Source organism: Alligator mississippiensis, chromosome 3 (assembly GCF_030867095.1).
Source record: "Alligator mississippiensis isolate rAllMis1 chromosome 3, rAllMis1, whole genome shotgun sequence".
Classification (NCBI taxonomy): Eukaryota; Metazoa; Chordata; order Crocodylia; family Alligatoridae; genus Alligator; species Alligator mississippiensis.
Window position 1 is genome coordinate 34,990,474 of NC_081826.1, and position 20,420 is coordinate 35,010,893.

The following is a 20,420-nucleotide window of genomic DNA, read 5'->3' on the forward strand; positions in this document are numbered from 1 at the left end:
GGTCTCATTCAGAGGTAGACCTGCCAGGTTTGGAAAATGTTGTAGTAGAAGGGCAGCAGAGCATCTGAGTGAAAAAAATGAGAATCCAACAGGAAAAGTTCCTGATCATGGTTGAGGTCTCCACCTAATATAGGAAAGCAAAGGCCAGCCATTGCCAGGGGAGGTGTTCACTAGCAAAGAGCAGGCACTGAAAGAATGCTTTCCTGGTCAATTATAAAGAAAGTATGAGAGAGAGAGCACCTGAGGATGAGACCAGTCTAAGAATAGCGGGTAGATTTTGTTTCCATGTATTAAGTTTTGGATATGGGTTTACCAGCTCTATGCCTGAATGGTAACTATAATGCCATTGACTGCAGGCTAATCCTGCACTGTCCAGCCTCCTTATCTTGTCTTCTTACAATAGCCTGTTACACCTTCGTTTAACTTATCTGGGGAGGTTGCCCTCTAGTCTTAAAGGGGAGTCTGGAAGTACTGTTTTCAGATTCTGAAGAATGCAAAACTTTCTTTTTCATATCCTGCATTTGAAAACTTGTCTAACTCTCTCCCAATTTTATAGCTGGGCAAATAAAAGATATCACCCTATGAAATTCTTGCCTTAAAAATGGAAACAAACTTCCATCCTGTTTTCTTAAATTTATAGTTAGGTCATTCACTTTATTGATTCTAACCATACTTTCAATATGCTACAGATGTACAAATGTTGAATTGCTTCATGTAAATTGCCAGGTTGGAGATGAGGAAGGCAGATGCAACACGGTAAAGCTCGGGGTTTGGGCAACTGTGCTGACAGCAAATAAGGATTCCTTGAATCAACAGAGATGGTTTGCAATTGTGCATTTGTTGTCAGAAATGTCCTTCCAGGTGCTTAGTAGTTAAATCATAAACAACTGCAACATTTACATTATTAACAGGTTTCAGGACAGACAACCCAATTATATGAATAGGGGAGGCCATCTTTCTGTCACAGTTATGATTTCAGACACTTTGCAAATCCAAGAAAAGTGGCTTGTGTCAATGCACATTTCATGTTTTGGAGGATAAGAATGATGACTATATAGTAGATTCCACAGAAATATCCAAAATAAGTATTTCAGTTTAACACGGGGGTGGGGGAAATTCTGCAACAATTCTACAGCTACAGAATGGAGAAGCGACCCGATCCTTTCATGGGGAGGGGAGAGAAATTGATGTTAGGTATAAAACAATTCAGTGGTCTTGGTGACTTCAAAATTTAAGATATTCAGTCTCCCTGCAGTGGTTTTGAGGATCAAGAGACTTCACTTAGAAGAAATTTATGGTCTTCTGCCTCCCAACTATGAAAGGGATCTCTGTTCAATTTCTTTGTCAAAGGTGATGGGAATTGAAATCGACAGAGCTTTGTCCCTATGAAACCTGCTTCAAAACTCCAGACTCTGTTAGAAAAAAACCCTTTTGTCATGTATGAATCAGTTTTAGGCTCTCTACTTTTATTAGAGACCATCATGGAATAAACAAGTCCAGAATCTGTGCCAGAATATAGCTGCTCTGTCTCAAAGTGGCAGGATTTTAACATTTTAAACTAACAATATGGGAAGTAGAAAATGCTTCCAGCATTGACAGTAGCTGGAAGTGGTAAGGGAATCCTGACTCATGATTGCATAAGAATCATGATGAAGGGCCTCATTTTCTTTCTTGGCTGCTTCTAAGGATGACCGTACAAGTTATTGATTTACTGATGTCCTTTCTTTCTTGACCTGCTTATGTTGTCATATACAGAGGAGGTCATATTTTGACAGTTTGGGGAAGTCAAGAGGTTTTGGCAGGGCTTTATCTACCTCAGCCAGCTGTAACACATGCTTCACCCTGGCTCCTGTGATCTAACAGTGAGTCTGCCCAGCCATAAGGATAGACATCCTGGCTCATTTGAAAAGGAAATGACCCCACTCCTCAATTGGGCTTCAGTTAGAGAGTCCCATTTCCCTTTTTTGTTGTTCAATTTGTAAACAGCCCAGCATCCTCATAGTGTCTGCCACCTTCTCTTCCCCTACCCTCAATTTGTCACCCTAATAATTGAGTTTAGCACCTACTTCCTTCTCACTAAGAATAATCATCCTAGATTTTAGGTGTGGTCAAAAGACTCATTATATAGAGAGTATATCAGTTGGGAATGTTATGTTATTTTCCAGGTTCCCAAATATCTTCTTACTGCAACCTACTTCTCCAGCCTTCCAGTTTTGCTGTCATGGTGCTTTGTCATACAACTAAGCAAGAAGAAAGAAGTAGCTGCAGAACCACTGTGAGAATTAAACTACCCTTTACTTACCCATCAGAAAAGCTGAGGCAAATGTAGCTGAATCACCTGAATGGCTTCAACTGTAACATAACCATGGGAAAACTGGCAGAGTCTGAGCAAAAAATGGAAAGTCCTTGAGAGTGAAGGAGGAAAGCAAGAAGATCCCCTAAAGACAAAGAACACTTTAAACTCTGTCACATTTCTTCTGTGTGGTATACATTTTACAGAGGATGGAGCGGAAAAAAAAACTTTGGCCTGTCTTGGTAGGTATTTGCTTTCATGTTCTATTCAACAACAAGTGATTAAAGCTTTTACGATGCCCTAAATACCTATGTGAATAGATTGAGAAGAATATGCCCCGTTATAGTAGAAGACAAAAATGAGAGACAAAATACAAGTATTAAAAATAATCCATAATAGAGATAGTTATAATTCTTGTTCCTATTTCCATCTTTTGTCTGCCTGGCCTATTTAGATTGTAAGTTCTTCAGTGTATAAACTGTTCCTTCCGATGTACCCTCTGTCTATCAGTGATTTTAGGTACTACTGAAGTAACATAATAATTAATTATGGATCATAAAAATCATTAACATATAGAGCTGGAGGGGACATCAAGTTCATCCCCTGCTTTGAAGCAGATCAAGTGCAGTTTCTCTCTGTGTCTTACAGATGCTTGTCTAATCTGTTGCTGAAAACCCTCTAATAATGGGGATTCACTACTCCAAACAGCTAACCTGTTCCAGCTAACACTTTATTAGTTAGAAAAATTTTCCTACGATCTAACCTAAACCTCTTGCTGCCAATTATGTGCTGTATTACCTTCAGTGGTCATTACTCCCAGTATATTCCCATCCCATTTTGTTGTTAACACCTCCCAAATAATATATTCCTTTTTATGTGGCATCATGGTATTGATGGTAGTTCATAGTGGTAGTTCATGCAAACTAAATATAAATCTCAGATCCATTTCTGCTATACTACTGCCTAACCTGTTATTCCCCATTTTGTGTTTGTGCGTTTGATTTTTTTTTTTTAATTTGTCATCCTAGTTTGAGGAGTCGCTCAGTAAATTATTGATAAACCAGCTTCAGGATTAATCAATCTTGGAGACTGAACCAAAAAAGGCAATGCACATTTCAGTCAGACATTATTTGTTTTAGGTACTTTAGGTACTTCGGGGTACACTCTATATCAGACATCACTTGCACACATTCTATGTTCAGTAAAGGATCAATCATTGCTTTTTCTTTTACTTCTAATCAACAAATAGAACCTTTTCTTATTTCCTCTTTTATTCCTTGATAATTGTTACCCATTTTGTACCTTAGTTTTTCTGGTTATACTCCTACATCCTTGCATTATTCTTTTTATGTTTGCCATTAGAAATATGTTGCCTTTTCCTTCTTTTCTATTTGGTACAATTCCTTTTTATGTACAAGTCAATAAGGAGTCGTGGTGCTGCCATATAAGACTCTTGCTATACTTCCTGTCTTTCCTGCACTTCAGGTTGGTTTGCTGTTGTACTTCTAATATCTGTCTCAGAAATTGTGAACATGTGAACTCCTATGCCCCAGAATTTTTGCCTATGGAGCATTACCTATCCTGGGTTTGCTGACATCTTCTTTTCCGAAGACCACTGACATGATTATCCCAGTCTAACTACCTCCATTCTTCAGTATCATTACCTCTATCATATCATGATGACATTCACCTGTAGTGCCTTCTGCTTCCAGGTTCCCAGTTCTTCTGTATTAAGCTCAAATTTGAAACAGCTACTCCTTAGCTACTTCCTCTGCCTTCTAAAGCAAAAAGTAGTTGTTTCCAAGATATTCCAGAACACACATAATAAGATAAACTGGCGATATTATTTGACCTTATTCACAATACAAGCATATAAATATGTATGCAATTACATTGACAAGATTAAAGCCAATTAAAGAAAATACTTTAGTCTACACAAATAATTATCCTGTGAAACTCATTGGTACAAGGTATCATTCAGGAAAGAGCTTATTGGAGATCAAACAAGAACTGCATTTTAAAACTACTAGTGACTAAAAATTACATCCTTTCTAGTTTAGCATAAATAGATTATTCTTTATATGATCTAGTACACTCTTTTATAACCTTTTCCAGAAATACCTGGTACTGGACATTCTCAAAGAAAAGACAAGAAAAATGGATCATTAATTTGATCTAATGTATTTCTTTCAATGGATAGTCTTGAAATTCAGTCTAAACTACTGTTGGTTTTATAATTTCATACTCAATCCAGATTGCAGTTTTAGGAGCCATTAACCAAAGATTATAGGAACGTTTGTTGTGTTTCTGTCCCTGACGCCTTTCTTTTCCTGCTCTAAGGTTTTCTGAGGACTAAAGGCCAAATTTTTAAGGTATTTGGATATGTCTACACATTGTCCTATATCACCGTAGCAATGCGCTACATTGATATATGGTGCACTACGGCAACAGAGCAATCACATGAGTCTACATGTGACTGGCAGCTACTTTGCTGTAGGGGTGTGCTCCCCTGTTTTAGCTCACCACCACAGTGAAGTAGCGGCTAAAACTAACCATGTGCCATGCGCATGGCACAGTACATGTGTACTGCTCCATAGGGCAACATGTAGATGCACTCTTTAAGTAACTAAAACCGAAGATACCTACATCATTAGGTCCTTAAATATCTTGAAAAATATGGCTTAAAACAACCAATCCTATTCCCTATAAAGCCAATGACAAAACATCTTTTTCTATCAGTAGTGTAAGTGCAGGTCTCAGTAAAATTGAGCATGCTTCAGATAATGTAGCAGGGTCCATCTTGCTCAAACAGCAGTCAGAAGCTAGAAATGGAATTTTCCTTCCTAAGGTGGAGCCTCCAAGAAGCTTCAGGGAAATGAAGTGACAGTTCTGAGGATCACTTTATCTTGATGAGAAATGTAAGGGTAAGGAAAAATGAGGAAAGACATAAGGAGCCAGAGATAAGGAACAGAAGAAGAGAAAAACAGGTTTCATAACACTAAATTAAGAAATAACATGACCAGTTGGGAAAGAGGTAAAACTACAATAACATTAAAGCTACAACAGCATTAAAGCTACAACAACATAAAAAAAATTGCACAATGAGATATTAATGCATTAGGAAACTCCTGGATAAGAATCTTATTGTAAAGATGATACAGAAAACACCAGCCTCTTTCCAATTCCTTATGAAAGAATGTCCAGGAGGTAAAAAAGAGAGCTCTTAACAGCAACCATTGCAGATCTCAACTGCAGCCAACTTTTAAAAAAGCATTTAAATGCCAAATTCTGTACTATTCATATCAATATCCAGAACTCAAATCTGTCATTAAAAGCATAATTTTTAGATAGTTCTGTATATATTTGACAAATAGGTCAATAAGAGACCTCATACCCATACTCTTATTCGCCATGAATAACACCTTATGACAAGAGTGGTCCCCTTGCCTTTATTTTATGCAGCTGTACAGTAAGGGGATACCCATTGCTATGAATGGATGCATCAACATATGCTATTCATAGACTGTAGGCCTCTGGCATTAATTCATCTGTATAATCTATTCTATAAAGCACTGGAACAGGTTGCCCAAAGAGTTTGTAGAATCTCCATCCTTGGAGGTTTTTAAGACCTGGCTAGACAAAGTCTTGGCTTGGATGGTCCTGCTTTGAGCAGGGTGTTGGACTACATCACGTCCTGAGGTTCCTTCCAACCCTATTTTTTTTAATGATTCTATGAATTTCATGATTACATGTTATATACCCCTTCCTTCCCTCAAAAAGACTTATTACTGAACCTTCTGTATGCTTATAGGTCTCCCCCTTCTAACCAATATACTGGGGAAGGCCCTTTTCAAACCACAGCAGGAATCAGCTCACTTCTCAGGCCTCCTATCATTCCTCTTGCAAGGTGATAGACTGAATGGAGGATCACAATCTACAAAGACTTTAGGTCTTCACATTCTTACACAAGCACAGGGTCCACCCAAGAAATCTAGGGCCTTTTTTAACTCTAGGAGCTGGCCCTTTTGGCCTTTTGCCACTCTGGTATTGCTACAAATCCAGACATTCCCATACATTCTTAATATTAAACTTCCAATTGTACCTTGTTTAATTAAAACTATACATTCATGTGTACACATCAAAAATAACTCTAGTTTGGCCCAACAAGATAATTTCCTCCTACACCCAAAACAGGTCATCAGACCCACAGCATCCTGAAAACAGGATACTGGGGCAACTGAAAAGATAAGAGGTCCAAAAAGCAAGTGAAAGGATCTAAATTAATTGGCCAGAGAGCTGATGCATGCAGGTCAATAAGCCTTTCCACTCTCTCCTGGCATGCCAATCGGAGAAGAACTTGAGGAAGAAGAAGGATTCAAAGGACAGGCAGTCTCACCACCCTTCCAGGTTGTGCATATCCCTTCCAGTTCTAGTAATGTCTCCCCCACATCTGAGACACATGGGCATTTCTCAATTATAATTTGGGTTATAAATCTACAAAGAACAAGTAACTAATGTTAACTGAACAATCACTGCTAGAACTGGTCGTGGTCACAAGTTTGTACTTCAGTTTCTGGATCTGACAGGTTTTTAAACTTATTTTTTAAGTTACCACTGCAAATTCCATTCTTCAATAGTTATCCTTCTTACACTCTGAAACAAAGAGGGGGAAAATACAGCCCCTTTGCATCTGGAAAATATACTGATTGAAATATCATCTTTGGTAAGTCTGCTCTATAGACACTAATTGATATTGTCTGAATTAAGTGGAAGTGTCTGTCAGAAAACCCTTTTTAACAACCGACTTGTTTTCCTATCCAGTATACTTAAAATTGGCGTGATGTTAGCTTCCCTCTTAGAAAACCTCATATTTTGATTTATGAATGTTTTCAAATTTTTAAGATTCTCAAAAACATTGTTTCACCTGTAAGTAGAGAGATAGCTTGTTTGGCTAACTGCCTTGAATGACTGTGTGCCAGGTAATGAATAATGCCATGTTCAATATTCTAAATTTGTGTTCCAAATTCTGAATTCCGAATGAGCTGCATGGAAGTATACTGATAAGTGACTGATTTTTACTGCAAGGATTGTCTTATTTTAAACTTTAAATTTAGTTGCCTTACTTTACTCAAAGCATTTTTGAATGAGATGGGATTTAAAGTGATATTCAACAATATTCATACATCTTTCTAAGCCTCAGAAGAAGCCAAACTGAATAAAGGAAGGATAAATTAGTGAAACATATTTCTCCAAAACAAAAGGGTCAAAACCATCCCTGGCTATATCTACTAAGAGTTAAGCCAGGGATGAATTTAGTCCAAGTATTATACTACCAAATCTTTTAGATTGTCTCTTGAGAATTGTCGGTCTTTGTACGTAAACACTATGTATTAATTTTCACTCTTTTTAATTATATTTTAACAAAATTGTAAAAAGTGCCATAGTGACGAGCTCAAAGAAATAATTTACCAACAAGGGGATCTAAGATGCTTCAGTTACTTCCAGTTCTAAATATCAGAAAAACTAGGGCTTTTGATCTTTCAAGGACTCTTCACCTATTGTTGACTTTTTAATTGTGAACTATACAGTAGAATTACCCACATGAATACATGGTAATTTTAGTTTGATAATAATAAGAAATTAACCAGATCTTTGCTTAAAAATCAAAATGAATACAGACAACATTTGATTTGAGCATATTGAGAAGACCATCACTAAATGAATATAAGATAAAAATACTTAATGCATTGCACCACCATACAGATTACATAGATTATATGCTATTGATAAGTTTTAAAGATGTTCTGTTTCACTCTGTAATTTATAAGTTAACAGAAGAGTAATTAGGGGGACATTAATAGATGAGGAAGACTGCTAAAAATAACAAAACTGGTAAATGAAAGGAGAGCAAAAGGAAATTGCTGTTATATAAATTACTATTGGTTAGTTTTGTTCCGTGTAATACCATAACATTGAGCATCATTCTTTAAGTGCATTTAAATACCTGCCTTAAAAACAATACAATAATGAACAAACTACAGTCTGGTTAGAGAGAAATATAGCATTTCATGAGTCAGGAATATACAATGGCAAAATCAGTTAATGACCAATGCATATTGTGATTGCTTTAGAGTCCATTAGTACAAATTCTTCCAGTATTCCAGTTTATGCCTGTTGTTTCCCTTGTTTGTTATTCCATTTTGTCTGGGACACTGCCCATCAACAGTAGACTCTGAAGAAGCAAGGTACCTGTATTAACTGCCAAGAATACCAACATGTACAGGGCCTGATACTCTACTAACTTGTCCGTTGTATAACCATTTATAGCTGCAAAGTGAATGTAAATTGTTCCCATTCTGATATAGTTCCATTCTCTGTGCAGCACAGGCATATGTGTGCGTGCATGCACGCACGTGCGCACACACACACACATTTGTAGCCTGGTGGTTAGGGTACTGACCTAAGGGAGAAAATATGTGGGGATGAGAATTGAGCTCTGACTTCCTATCTCCTCGGCAAGTGCGCTAACCACTGAACTATTTAATAAGTGTGGCACATTCTCCATGTCTACTAGCCCTGTTTTAAAAGAAAAAGGCAGCCACAACCATATGTAATATGAAGCCTGATCATATCTGAATAGATTTAATAGATTTAATAAATATTTAGGGTCAAAAGTGACCTCAGTGGATCGTTGAGTACATCCTGATCCTGGGCAGGAAAGAGTGCTGGGGTCAGATGACCCCAGCTAGGTGCTTGTCTAGTCTCCTCTTAAAGACTTTCAAGGTAGGGAAGAGTACCATCTCCCTTGGAAGCCTGTTCCAGAATTTGGCAATCCTCACTGTAAAGACATTTTTCCTAATGTCTAATCTAAATCTGCTCTCCATCAGTTTATGGCCGTTGTATTCAGGTCCCTCAATCTCTCCTCATAGGATTTTACCTGCAGGCCCTTGACCATATGAGTAGCCCTCCTTTCGACCCTCTTAAGGTTATCCACATCCCTCTTGAAGTGTGGTGCCCAGAACTGGATGCAGTACTCCAGCTGCGGTCATAACAGTGCTGCATAGAGGGGAAGTATCACCTCCTTAGACCTGCTCATGATGCACTTTCTAATGCATGAAAGAGTGCTTTACTTATCACTTCGTTACATTGACAACTCATGTTCATTTTGGAGTGGCTATGACTCCAAGATCCCTTTCTGCAGCTCTGCTGCTAAAAAAGCCACCTCCCAGTCTGTGGCTGTGTTGGTGATTCTTTCTCCCTAGATGCAGCACTTTGCACTTATCTTTGTTAAATTACATCCTATTCTGTTCTTCCCACTTCCCCAATCTGTCCAAATCCACCTGAATCCAATCCCTGCCCTCTAGTGCACTTACTTTGCCCCATCATTTGGTGTCACGTCCAAATTTGGACAGAGTGTTTTCTGCACCCTCATCCAAGTCACTGATGAAGATATTGAACAGCACTGGTCCAGGGACCAAATCTTGGGGAACTCCACTGCCCACATTTTTCCAGGTTGAAAATGACCCGTCCACCACTACCCTCTGCATGCATCCCATAAGCTAATTCTCCACCCAGCTGACTGTGTAATAATCTATGTCAAAACTGCTTAATTTATTTGTAAGAATGGGATGCAACACTGTATCAAAGGCCTTTTTAAAATCCAAGTAGGTAACATCTACCTCAACTCCTGCTTCTAAGCATTTTGTGAACTTGTCATAAAAAGAAACAAGGTTAGTCAGGAAGGATCTACCTGCTATGAAGCCATGCTGATTGCCCTTCAGCATTATTTTTCCTACTGGACCCCCATAAATATCCTTAATAATTTTTTCAAAGGTTTTCCAAAGGATAGAGGTGAGGCTAACTGGCCTATAGTTACCTGGATCATCCTTTCTCTCCTAGAAAATAGGGACCACACTGGCCCTTTTCCAGTCCTCTGGGACCCATCCTCAGTGCCACGAGTGCTCAAACAACCACACCAGTGGTTCTGCTATGACACTGGCCAATTCCTTCAGCCCCCTTGGCTGAAAACCATCAGGGCCTGCTGACTTAAACATGTCTAGCCCATCCAAATGCCCCTTCACTAGGTCAGCGCTAACTGTTGGTGGGTTGGAGTCCCTCTTGTGCCTGTCTATAACCCCTTTGGGAGATATGTCTTTATCTGTGTTCAGGAATACAGATGCAAAGAACTCATTTAGGAGCTCATCTTTGTCCCTCCTATCTGTTACTAGTTGTCCTAGTCTATTATGTAGGGGTCCTATGTTACCCTGTGCCTTATTTTTGCTACCTATGTACCCAAAGAAAGACTTTTTGTTGTCTTTAATTTTTGTTGCCAGCCTGAGTTCCATTTCTGCTTTGGCCTTCCTAACTGATTGCTTGCGAGTGCAAGCCAAGCAGGTATACCTGGGGGCTACCCGCTGCTTCCAGAGTCTGTATGCCTCAGGATTGCTCCCAACCCTAGACTCTCCTGGAATTCCCTGTTCAGCCAAGAGGGTTTCTTGACTCTTTTGCCTCCCTTTATGTGCACTGGGATGGTCCCTTTTTGTGCCTGAAGGATCATTCCCTTGAAGAACGCCTACCCTTCCTGGACTCCCATCTCATTTGTTAGATATTTCAAACAACAAGTCCCTTAGGAGACTTAGACAGAAAGCTTGCCTGGTCTCAGGATCCCAGCCATAGTACCTATGTGGTAACCAACTCAGCCCTGTCCAACTGAGGGGAACATGTGAAAGTGCAACTCTAGGGACTTGGGGAACTTTAATGTTAAACAGAGAGTTGCCTATAGAGTTTAGGTGCCACCAGGGTTATGCAGATACTCAGCAGGAATTTTCAGGATTGCAAAGTTACAGGTTTGCATAGTCACTTTAATTCCACACAGCTTCCACTTTAAGCACCTACGTCTTTCACTGAATTGATTCTGTGTGACTTGTTCGGGGTTATACATGAAATCTGGAATAGAGGATGGAACTGACCCCCAATCACTCTTCCCTACATATTAATATAGATGGTATACATCTATATAGCAACTTATCTCTAACCTATATCAGCTTTGATCCTGCACTGTTTTGTGAGGGTGGGGGGGAAGAGGAAGTTATGGCTTAATGCAGAACAGGGTCAATAATTTGTAAAGCTCTTCGAAATCCTGTAGAACGAAAGGTGTTATATAAAATACGATGAAGAGGATAATTGCTACTGCTAATATTATTTAAAAGGCTATGTGGTGCATATTCTTGGACAGAATCCTGCAGTCAACTAGACAAGGATAAATTTGGTATCTTTATTTTTGTGATCTATCATGATCTTAACTGAATTTATCTTATGGGAATTATATGCACATATTTAAATAATGATTAGATCTTCCTTCATGTTAATCTTTAATGCTTTTCATAGCACTCATGCTATCAAAATTATATCAAGGTTTTAAAAATGAAAAAGCAATAGTTATTCTTTTAAATTTCCTTTCCTTTCACTGTTAGTCTATGGTTTAATTCCATGTAAATTAATTTTACTCTAGAATGTATTTTTTTTACTTGAAGTATCTGTGTAATGCTGCTTTTTACACCCAACCTGCTGACAAAAATTAGAAAGCAAACAAATGAGATGAGTTGCAGTGAGGAAACTAGATGCCAAAAGAGCATAGTATATAATTGGAAGAGCACAGGAGAATGTTTAAAATAAGTTCAAGAACAGCGATAAGGCTGAAGATGATGTTATCTATTGGACAGAAGAAGCCATTAACATAGACCAGAGTGTTTTCAATCACTTAATCAGAAAACCCTTTTCCTGAGCACTGTTTCTTGTCCATGTGCCATGAACAAACATAAATATTTTGGATTTCCTGCATCCTTCATTCTGATAATGGGCTCTTAACTGTAAGCCCTTCCCACCTCAAAGAAAAAGCTAAAAACAAATGATAAAACATGAAAGATAGATACAATTTCTATGCCAGATGAGTTACTGAATTCCACAAAGTATTCAATATGGCCCTTTCACCATGGTGCTAGTTCTTACTTTAATATGAATGTGATTTGAAATGAGAAAGAGAGAGAGAGTTAGACGGAAGGATTTAGAGGTCCAATATTGCACACATTGAGCACAAAGTGCTAAACTCATATTGCAATAGTATAAGATCTGCACCAAAGAAGGGAGGATTTTAGCTGCTCTCCACATTTAACTGTACACAATGGAAAATTCCACACTTACATTGGATGTATCACCCAGGGCCAAATTCTGCACAGGTGTAAAGTGGAGCAGCTCCTTTGACTTCACTGGAAATTCACCGGTTTATATTGGCAAAGAAGTTAAGACTATAGACTAACAAGAGGCTTCTGTATCCTAAAGTGTAAATGTTATTTGCATAATGCATTGGAGAACAGAAATTGTAAACACAGATATTTAATAATATGATATGTATATAATACATAATATGCATATGTCTGCGTAATATAAATATTGGCAATGTTTACTTTCAATTCAAAATATGATTATATGTAATAATGTATTTAATGAGTCTGCATTACCTATTTTGTTGCAAATGAAATGAGCAATGCAGCATCTCATTATACTCATATCTCTGTGTATATATGTGCCTGAAATTCTTGTACATTTGTGTGTACCCCTACATGTCCAAACTCATGTACCCCTTAAAGACGATGAATTAGAGCAAAAATGTATTTGACATGGAGAGACAGCAATAAGGAAGTTACACAGAAAATACAGTTTGCTGAAAAAAGCCAAAGAGTTGTCACTAATGCTTAAAAAAATCACATTTTATTGCACACAATATACTGTGAGTACAGTGCAGAGACAATCCTAGTTCTTGTGTTAAGCTTTGGTATACGGATTATATAAAGGGGAAGTCCTTTGGACTTGAACTCCTCCCAGATGTACACATTGTGGACTGGTTCTGTGCCAAGCTTCGGGACTGCATCAGCCACTGCAGATGGAGGCTAGTTTTGTGAGGTTTAGAGCTCCACAAATTTCTACTGATATCACAGATGATTCTGAGGCAAACTCAACTTACTTGCAGGAGTAAAGGCTGGTGAATCCATATTGATCCACCATCCCTGTTACCTCTAATGCCAACTTCTACTGAAATAATGTGTCCAGATACAGGCTCCTTATGTCAACCCCCACACTTTAAACATAATGGAAATGCATTAGGATGTGCACCAGTGGAGGACAGGACAGGGCAGGATTTGTGCTATCGTGGTCATGATATATTATCTGAAACACCTTAAGTTGTGGCAAGAGGAGCAAAGCCTTGGGAGCTGCTTCTAGATAATTCTAACACAGCTGATGCAATGCTTTCCAGGGTCCAAATGAGCTGTATCAGTGATTTGAATAATAACGAGCCACAAACTGCACATTGCATTAAAACAAATAAATCAAAGTGGGATATTTGGGCATCAGGTGAAACTAACTTTTAGTGATGTTACACAGGAGAAAGAACCCATATTTCAATGAATAGCAGCTGCTATAAATGGCCAGCAGGCAAATTTGTTTGCTATGTTACAGTATATACTCAGAAAATATATGTAGACTACATAGCAGACTGATCACAACTTGATTTTTATTTCCCATCTGGATACCAGCATTTATATAAAAATATACAGAGAACCAGAACTTCAGCATGTGTAAATAAGTGTGGCTGCATGGAGCAGTACTAATTTTTACCAACTGAGAATCTCGCCCAACCTGTATACTTCAGGCACTTGTACAGAATACTTATAGTGGGTGTAACCTATCCAGCACAGAATGAAAAATATTTTTAATTTTCAACTTATCTGAGACACCCATGAGAATGTAAAAGGTACTTTAGCATTGAACCAAAAAACCACAACACAGAAAATAATAATTAAACTCAATTAAAATATTTCTAAAGTAGGACATGGCTTTAATCAATATGCAAAATATGTCTTTCACTAGATATCACAAACTGTTTTCTTGTTTTTTACTCAGGTGCCCTAAGTCGTGAGTGTTTTGTGCCATGTCAGAATGGATGAAAGAGCCCAGATTTGTAATTCTTATGTACGTAAATTCCAAGTCCAGTCAAAAGGAATCTTGGACATGTGAGGAATAGGATCGAGCTGTATTCCATTTAGTGCATTTGAGCATGGTAAAAATGAAATGTAAGTGACTTCAGTATTTATGACATTTTCCACTTGCTTTTCTTACAGCTGAGATGTACTGTTATTAATAAGAGGATGAAAAATTAATTTATCTCAGTGAACTGATAGTGAAATCTGATGGACTCACAAGAGATGGCTGTTTCCTTACCATAAACACTGACTCCCATTACTAAGGAAACTGCCACTAATCAAATGTGTTTCTGAAGTACTACTAAAGGATTTGGCACTAAATTTCAAGATAATGACTGTTATGTGAGGCTTGATATATTCTCAGTCTTTTTATTTTAATCTGGTATCATTTTATTCTTTTCTTACTTACTGGAAAATGTGTGGTATTGGTTGTTGTGGAATTTGGGATATAAATGTGAATGAAAATGGTTTACATAAAATATGAATTTGCTTTTGGGGAGCAGGGTGAAGGGGAGATTACCTCCTAAGTGATCCGACTTCATAAGAAATATTATGGAAATAAACAGTATCTATCCCATCCTCTATGCTCCCTCCACCCACAGTAAAAAAATGTTGGTTGAATCACATAAAAATCTCAAGACAATTCCAAGATGAACTGACTCTGAGAGTAAATGACCTCTTCATCTCGGTGATAAAGTTCCAGCCAAAATATTCTCTCGGCCTGAGACGTGATTCATTAGAAATATGTGCATGGTGTGGAGCTGTACTCTCTATCTGGCAGAGTCCGGCCTGCAGACTGATAAGAAGCAAATGCAAATGTCCTGATAAGAACTGAATGCAAATATTTATGATATGATATTCCCTGGGAATTATGTGCAGATAAAACAAAGTGTATTATTTTCCCGCTTCTCTTTCAGGTTTGCCAAAATGCCCTTTTTCGCTTTCGGAATTTGCATTTCTTCAAAATTGATTCGGCTTGCGTATTATGTTAAGCTATTTGTTTGCTAAGGATGGTAATTAGTTACTGTAATTACAGCAATGACAGTTGCTAAATTGTTTTTAAAGCATTACAGTGAGCCTGTGCCAGAAGATTGCAGTATTTTTTTGGATTTAAGCAGAGGCTGGAAAAACTCCCACTCTAAGGCCAGCATGGGATTTTCAACTACAAAGCTGCTTTTCCTGATTGAAATATTTTTTTTAAAAAAAGAAATCATTAATTTGCATTGATTGTAAGGACTAACTTTAAATTTTGGTTTATTCACAGATCACAGAAATATTAGTGATAATGGGCCCTGTGGGGAAAGAGATACAAGGGGAACTCCCATCGTAAATAAAAGTGAAAGCTGATAGCAGAGGAAAAATGGTATAACTGTTACTCTGAGCCTGTTAATTAAACTCTTTAGCCTGTTTTTAGATAAATTAAAAACAATTTAAAATACCAGATTGAAAGTCATTCCCTAACTTTTTTAACGTGCCCACAACTAAATGAAAAATTTGGAAAATACTACCAACTCCTTACCGTACTGCTCTCTGACTTGGTTCAGAGTAGAAGAGGGAAAGGAAGAGCTTTTCCAAATACCTTCACAAACTTACTTAGAAAGGTTTCCCTATTTTAGCCTGAAATACACAGCAGGTTTTTGTCATTCTTGCTTATAGATTAACACCAGATACTTTGCAATGTCTGGGTGAACGTCTGGCACTAAACCCAGAAAGCTCCAAGTTTCATCCTTTACCCCTTTCCCTCCAGCATTTCCTCCAATGGAGGTACTGTCACAGCAGGAAGAGCAGGCAGCTCAGCAGTGGAAGAGCCCCAGGCATCTTAGCATGAGCTCTTCCTCTTCCAAGACATGTGGTCTCGGGAGATTAGCCAGTGTGTGTGTGGGAACCCTAAGGCTTTCACCCATCTCTTCATTCTGTTCCTCCTTCCACCGCACCCCCGTATAATCTCATTCCCCACAGTTTACAGGAATGGACATACTATTACTCCCTGCACTTTTCCTCCTGCAGAGAAAAAGCTGTCTCCTTTAAGACTATAGTTTTGCTTTGTAACTGCAGCCACCAACTTGCCACCTTCATCGTTCCTCCTGGCTTTCCATAAAGTCCTGTAACTTAGGAATTTTCCTCAGGATTGCTCCCAACCCTAGTAACCTTCCTCACTTGAATACATATAAAACTTGCTTACAGATTCTGTGTCCAGATCAATTTCTCTTCTTCATTCACTCACAAAAAATAATCAAATAATCAAATATTATGCCAAAACCCCTATGTTTCCCTATATTCTATCATTCCCTAAAAAACTTCCCTTTGTCCCCTTCTACATCATCATCACTGCCTCACTGCTGCTGACAGTAGCTGTTAATATATTCTACCCTGCACACATTATTGTATATGTGTGTACCCTGAGCATATATATCTATTGAACAGTCTGTAATTCTTTTTAGGTGGACAACATATGACCCATGATTTGCACACAGACTTTTCTGTATTGATAAATTATCAGAAAATATTTTTTTTTCTAAATTACATAGTGTACTACTCAATGGGCACATCTACACATGCACATTTACTGTGTAGTAACTGAAATGACTGTGCAGTAACCAAAAATTACCGTGCAGTACGGGTGACTTATGCCAACATGGGAGTAAAGTATGGGTAAAGTACAACAAAAATCACTGTGGAGTATGGGTAGCAGAAAATTACCATGCAGTACTGTGCAGTACAGGTAACTTATGCTGACTTGGGTATAAATTTGAGACGTGCATCATGCAGGTATCAAATTTATGCCTGATTAGTTACTGCACAGTAATGCACATACTTACTGCCTTACTTCTCAGTAACACTGTGTGCGCGCACTGATTTGGGACTAACTGTAGTCCCAAGTCAGTCCACACGCAGTGTTACTGAGCTTTAATACCTGCATGTGTGCAGCTTAAACACCATTTAAACTTGCTTACTGCACAGTAAATTTATGTGCGGTAAATACACATGTAGATGCACCCAATACTAATTAAAACGCCAGTTTAAAACTAATTAATTAAAGCTAATTAAACTCCAGTTTAAAGACATTCTCAGTTGGCCAACCAGAAGTCTAATTATTGTCTGGAGACTTCAGGACACTCCATCATTGCTTCATCATTGTATCACTTACAAATAATTCCATATTCTGAGGCTTTGGAACAGCCCCATCATTCGTTGGAAAACTGGGGTGCTTCTTTATTACACTTGTAACTAAAGCTCAGAAGAACTGGAAGTCCCTTCAAACCACAGGATCACAGAGAAATCTTTTTCACTGGGAGAATAGCAAACTAACAGTAGTTACAAGAAACACATGGTGTGACATTTTGAGGTTACTTTCCTATGCTACATATAAACTTACAATAGCAGATTTTGACTGAGCAGCACTAGATCAAAGAACAACTTCAAGGAGCATAAGTTAAGATTCAAATATCAGCTAAGTTATTGCTTAGTTACAGAAAGAAAAACATCTCTCCACAAGTGAGAGATTTTTCTTGTCCTAAGTTTCAAAGGCTTGCTACTTACTACAAAGGTTTTGGGGCTGATATTTTGATTATGTACATTCTGAAACTCTTCCCAGTGATTTACTACCAGGACCCAACACAGGCATAGAAAACATATCAGGGCATGAAGAACCTGATTGTCAACAAAGGCACTGTGCAGGTGTGTGGTTATAGGGTTTCTGGCAAAGGGCAAAAGTATGCTCTTATGTTTAATTTGGAGGTCATACTTTATATGAAGTTTCCATTTAAAAATTCTTAGTAAGCAATTAAAGGGTATTATAACTGTTTTTCATATGTGACTAGTATGTGCAAGAGATGGTTATCAACACATCTGCAGATGTTATCTAATCTTATCAGCCACGGACTTAAACAACCTAATTCCCTATTTGATTTTAAACAATACATAACATTTGATTACTATTTAAAACATTAAAAACTATTTATAAATGGAGCCATAAAATAAAATTTTAACCAATTTAAGAGTGAGAATCTTGTAGTTTTCTCATTATTATTGGCAAAAATGCCATCTCTTGAATTAACTGAGGACTAATAGCTGATGAATTTCATTTATGTGTATATAACTTACCGGGTAATAATTGTATTTTCACTTATTAAGAAAGTGTACAGAGTTTGGTATGGGCATTTGTTCCCCATCTAAAGCATCAAATATAAATAAACAATTGGATTTACATATAGAACTGATTGATTTACAAAACAGAATGAGAGGGGCATCTATCTAGCCACATCTTTGTAAGAGCACGTGCTTTTCACACTTGTTTACAATATTATACACATACACACACGATACTTATGTGCATAAATGCACAATGTGTAACTTAATATCAGATCCACAGTGATACAAAGATATGTCATATGCAAATTAACTCAGAGACAACCACTTCAAGGTATAAAGGAAGCTGTAATCCAGATGGTTTCTATGTTGCTAGTCCAAATATGATAGAATAAAAATTGCAGTCTAAAAGGCCTTAAGTTATTTAACAGGTGGCATTCTTCAGTCCTGAGCCAGGGATACCAACTCTTATGAGTCTATCACAAATATGGTATTTGATGTTTTTCTTAAAGCACAACATTCTGTTAGAAAAAAAAAAAAAGAATTTCTAGACCATAGCAATGCTGGGCAAAGCTTGAAAATGTGACCCAAGAGCAACTTGAAGACTCAGGCACTGGAAGACAAAGACAAAAAAACTTAAATGTGTTATCTTTGTTAAATTGTATGATTGTTAAAAATAATACCAAGGTTATTAGGTTTTCTTTATTTTTTTGATTGCTTGGGGTTGGGAATACTATGAATCATTTCAACAGCATGCTATTAGGGGACGCTGGACAAAGTAACAAGCACTGAACTTTACAATACTGTTAAGGGAAAGTTTGCTCTGGCTGGATGATAAATTAAATGATTAGGCTTATGCACTTCTGGTATATATGGTGCTGTCTGCTGTTTTTTTGTGTTGTCTTTTTGCATACAGCCTTGGAAAGCTGTAGTTATTAAATATCCACATTTTTAATCAATTCTACTATGCTTAATTTTAAGAAAGTGCATTCTATAAGAATGATGGTTATTTCTTGGTCCCAGTTATATGACATGGATCAGGGTAACAAAAGATTGAACCTTGTTAAAGATCCAGATCCACTACTTGTTATTGTAATATCTCCCCTTTTTATTTTAATTTCAGTGAAAAGAAAATATTATATCAACTGGTAAACTGTTATTAAATGTAAGGTGTACTGTAAAATTCTAATGCTGATTATAGATACAAAATCTTTGCTATTTATATTTATGTTTGCATTTGTGGCATTGCACTGGAAGTACCTGGTAATGTTGGAGTAATGTTGTAGCTGTTATGGTACAGGAATTATGTGAGAGGCCTGGATTTTTGTGGATGATAGCTTTTATTGGACCAATTGGATGGTTGGAATAGACTTAAACATGCTTTCAAATATGAAGCATTCTTCATCAGGTCTGAAGGAAGAACCAGGCACAATGATAATTAAATACGGTATGGCAGGCTGTAAAATTGGAGAAAAGAGAAATTCCCAGAGATAGCAGACAAACAATTAACAGAAGAAAAGATAGCTGGATTGCTGGGAGATCAAGCCCTTTCAAAAGGGAAAGGGGTCATTATCACCTATAGTGTGAAGAAAGATTTTCAGGAATCCGGTACATTATAGTATGTCATGAAGTGAATATCAGTATTCAGTTTTTGGTTCTTAGTGTCCAGCCAACTTATCATTTTTTTGTTCCCAGGTTCGCCTTTTGAAGTTGTTTTGTAAATTTCCCTTGAACACAAGGATAGCAAAGTCAAAAAGGGAGCGGCTGTTCTGTAAAAAATGTGTATCTCTGTCCTTTATATTTTTTTTGTGAGCATTCATTCTCATCCATAGCTTCTGTGTAGTTTCACCCACATAGTTCTCATGAAGGCATTTGGTGCACTAGATCAGATATACCACCTTTTTGGAAAGGCTTGTGTAGGACCCATGGATTCTGATGGGTTTGTTGTGGGGAATGTTGATTGCTGTAGCAGTAAAGGTATGTTGACAGGTTTAGTATTT

The 20,420-nt window shown here is 37.6% G+C and overlaps 1 long non-coding RNA gene across 1 annotated transcript; it reads left to right on the plus strand.

The window, feature by feature from the left end:
• The first annotated feature begins 2,168 nt into the window (after positions 1-2,168).
• Positions 2,169-19,276, plus strand: LOC109285223 (uncharacterized). Its single transcript, XR_009460645.1, has 2 exons — positions 2,169-2,535; positions 14,252-19,276. It is a non-coding gene; the product is annotated as an uncharacterized LOC109285223 (long non-coding RNA).
• Positions 19,277-20,420: the final 1,144 nt, after the last annotated feature.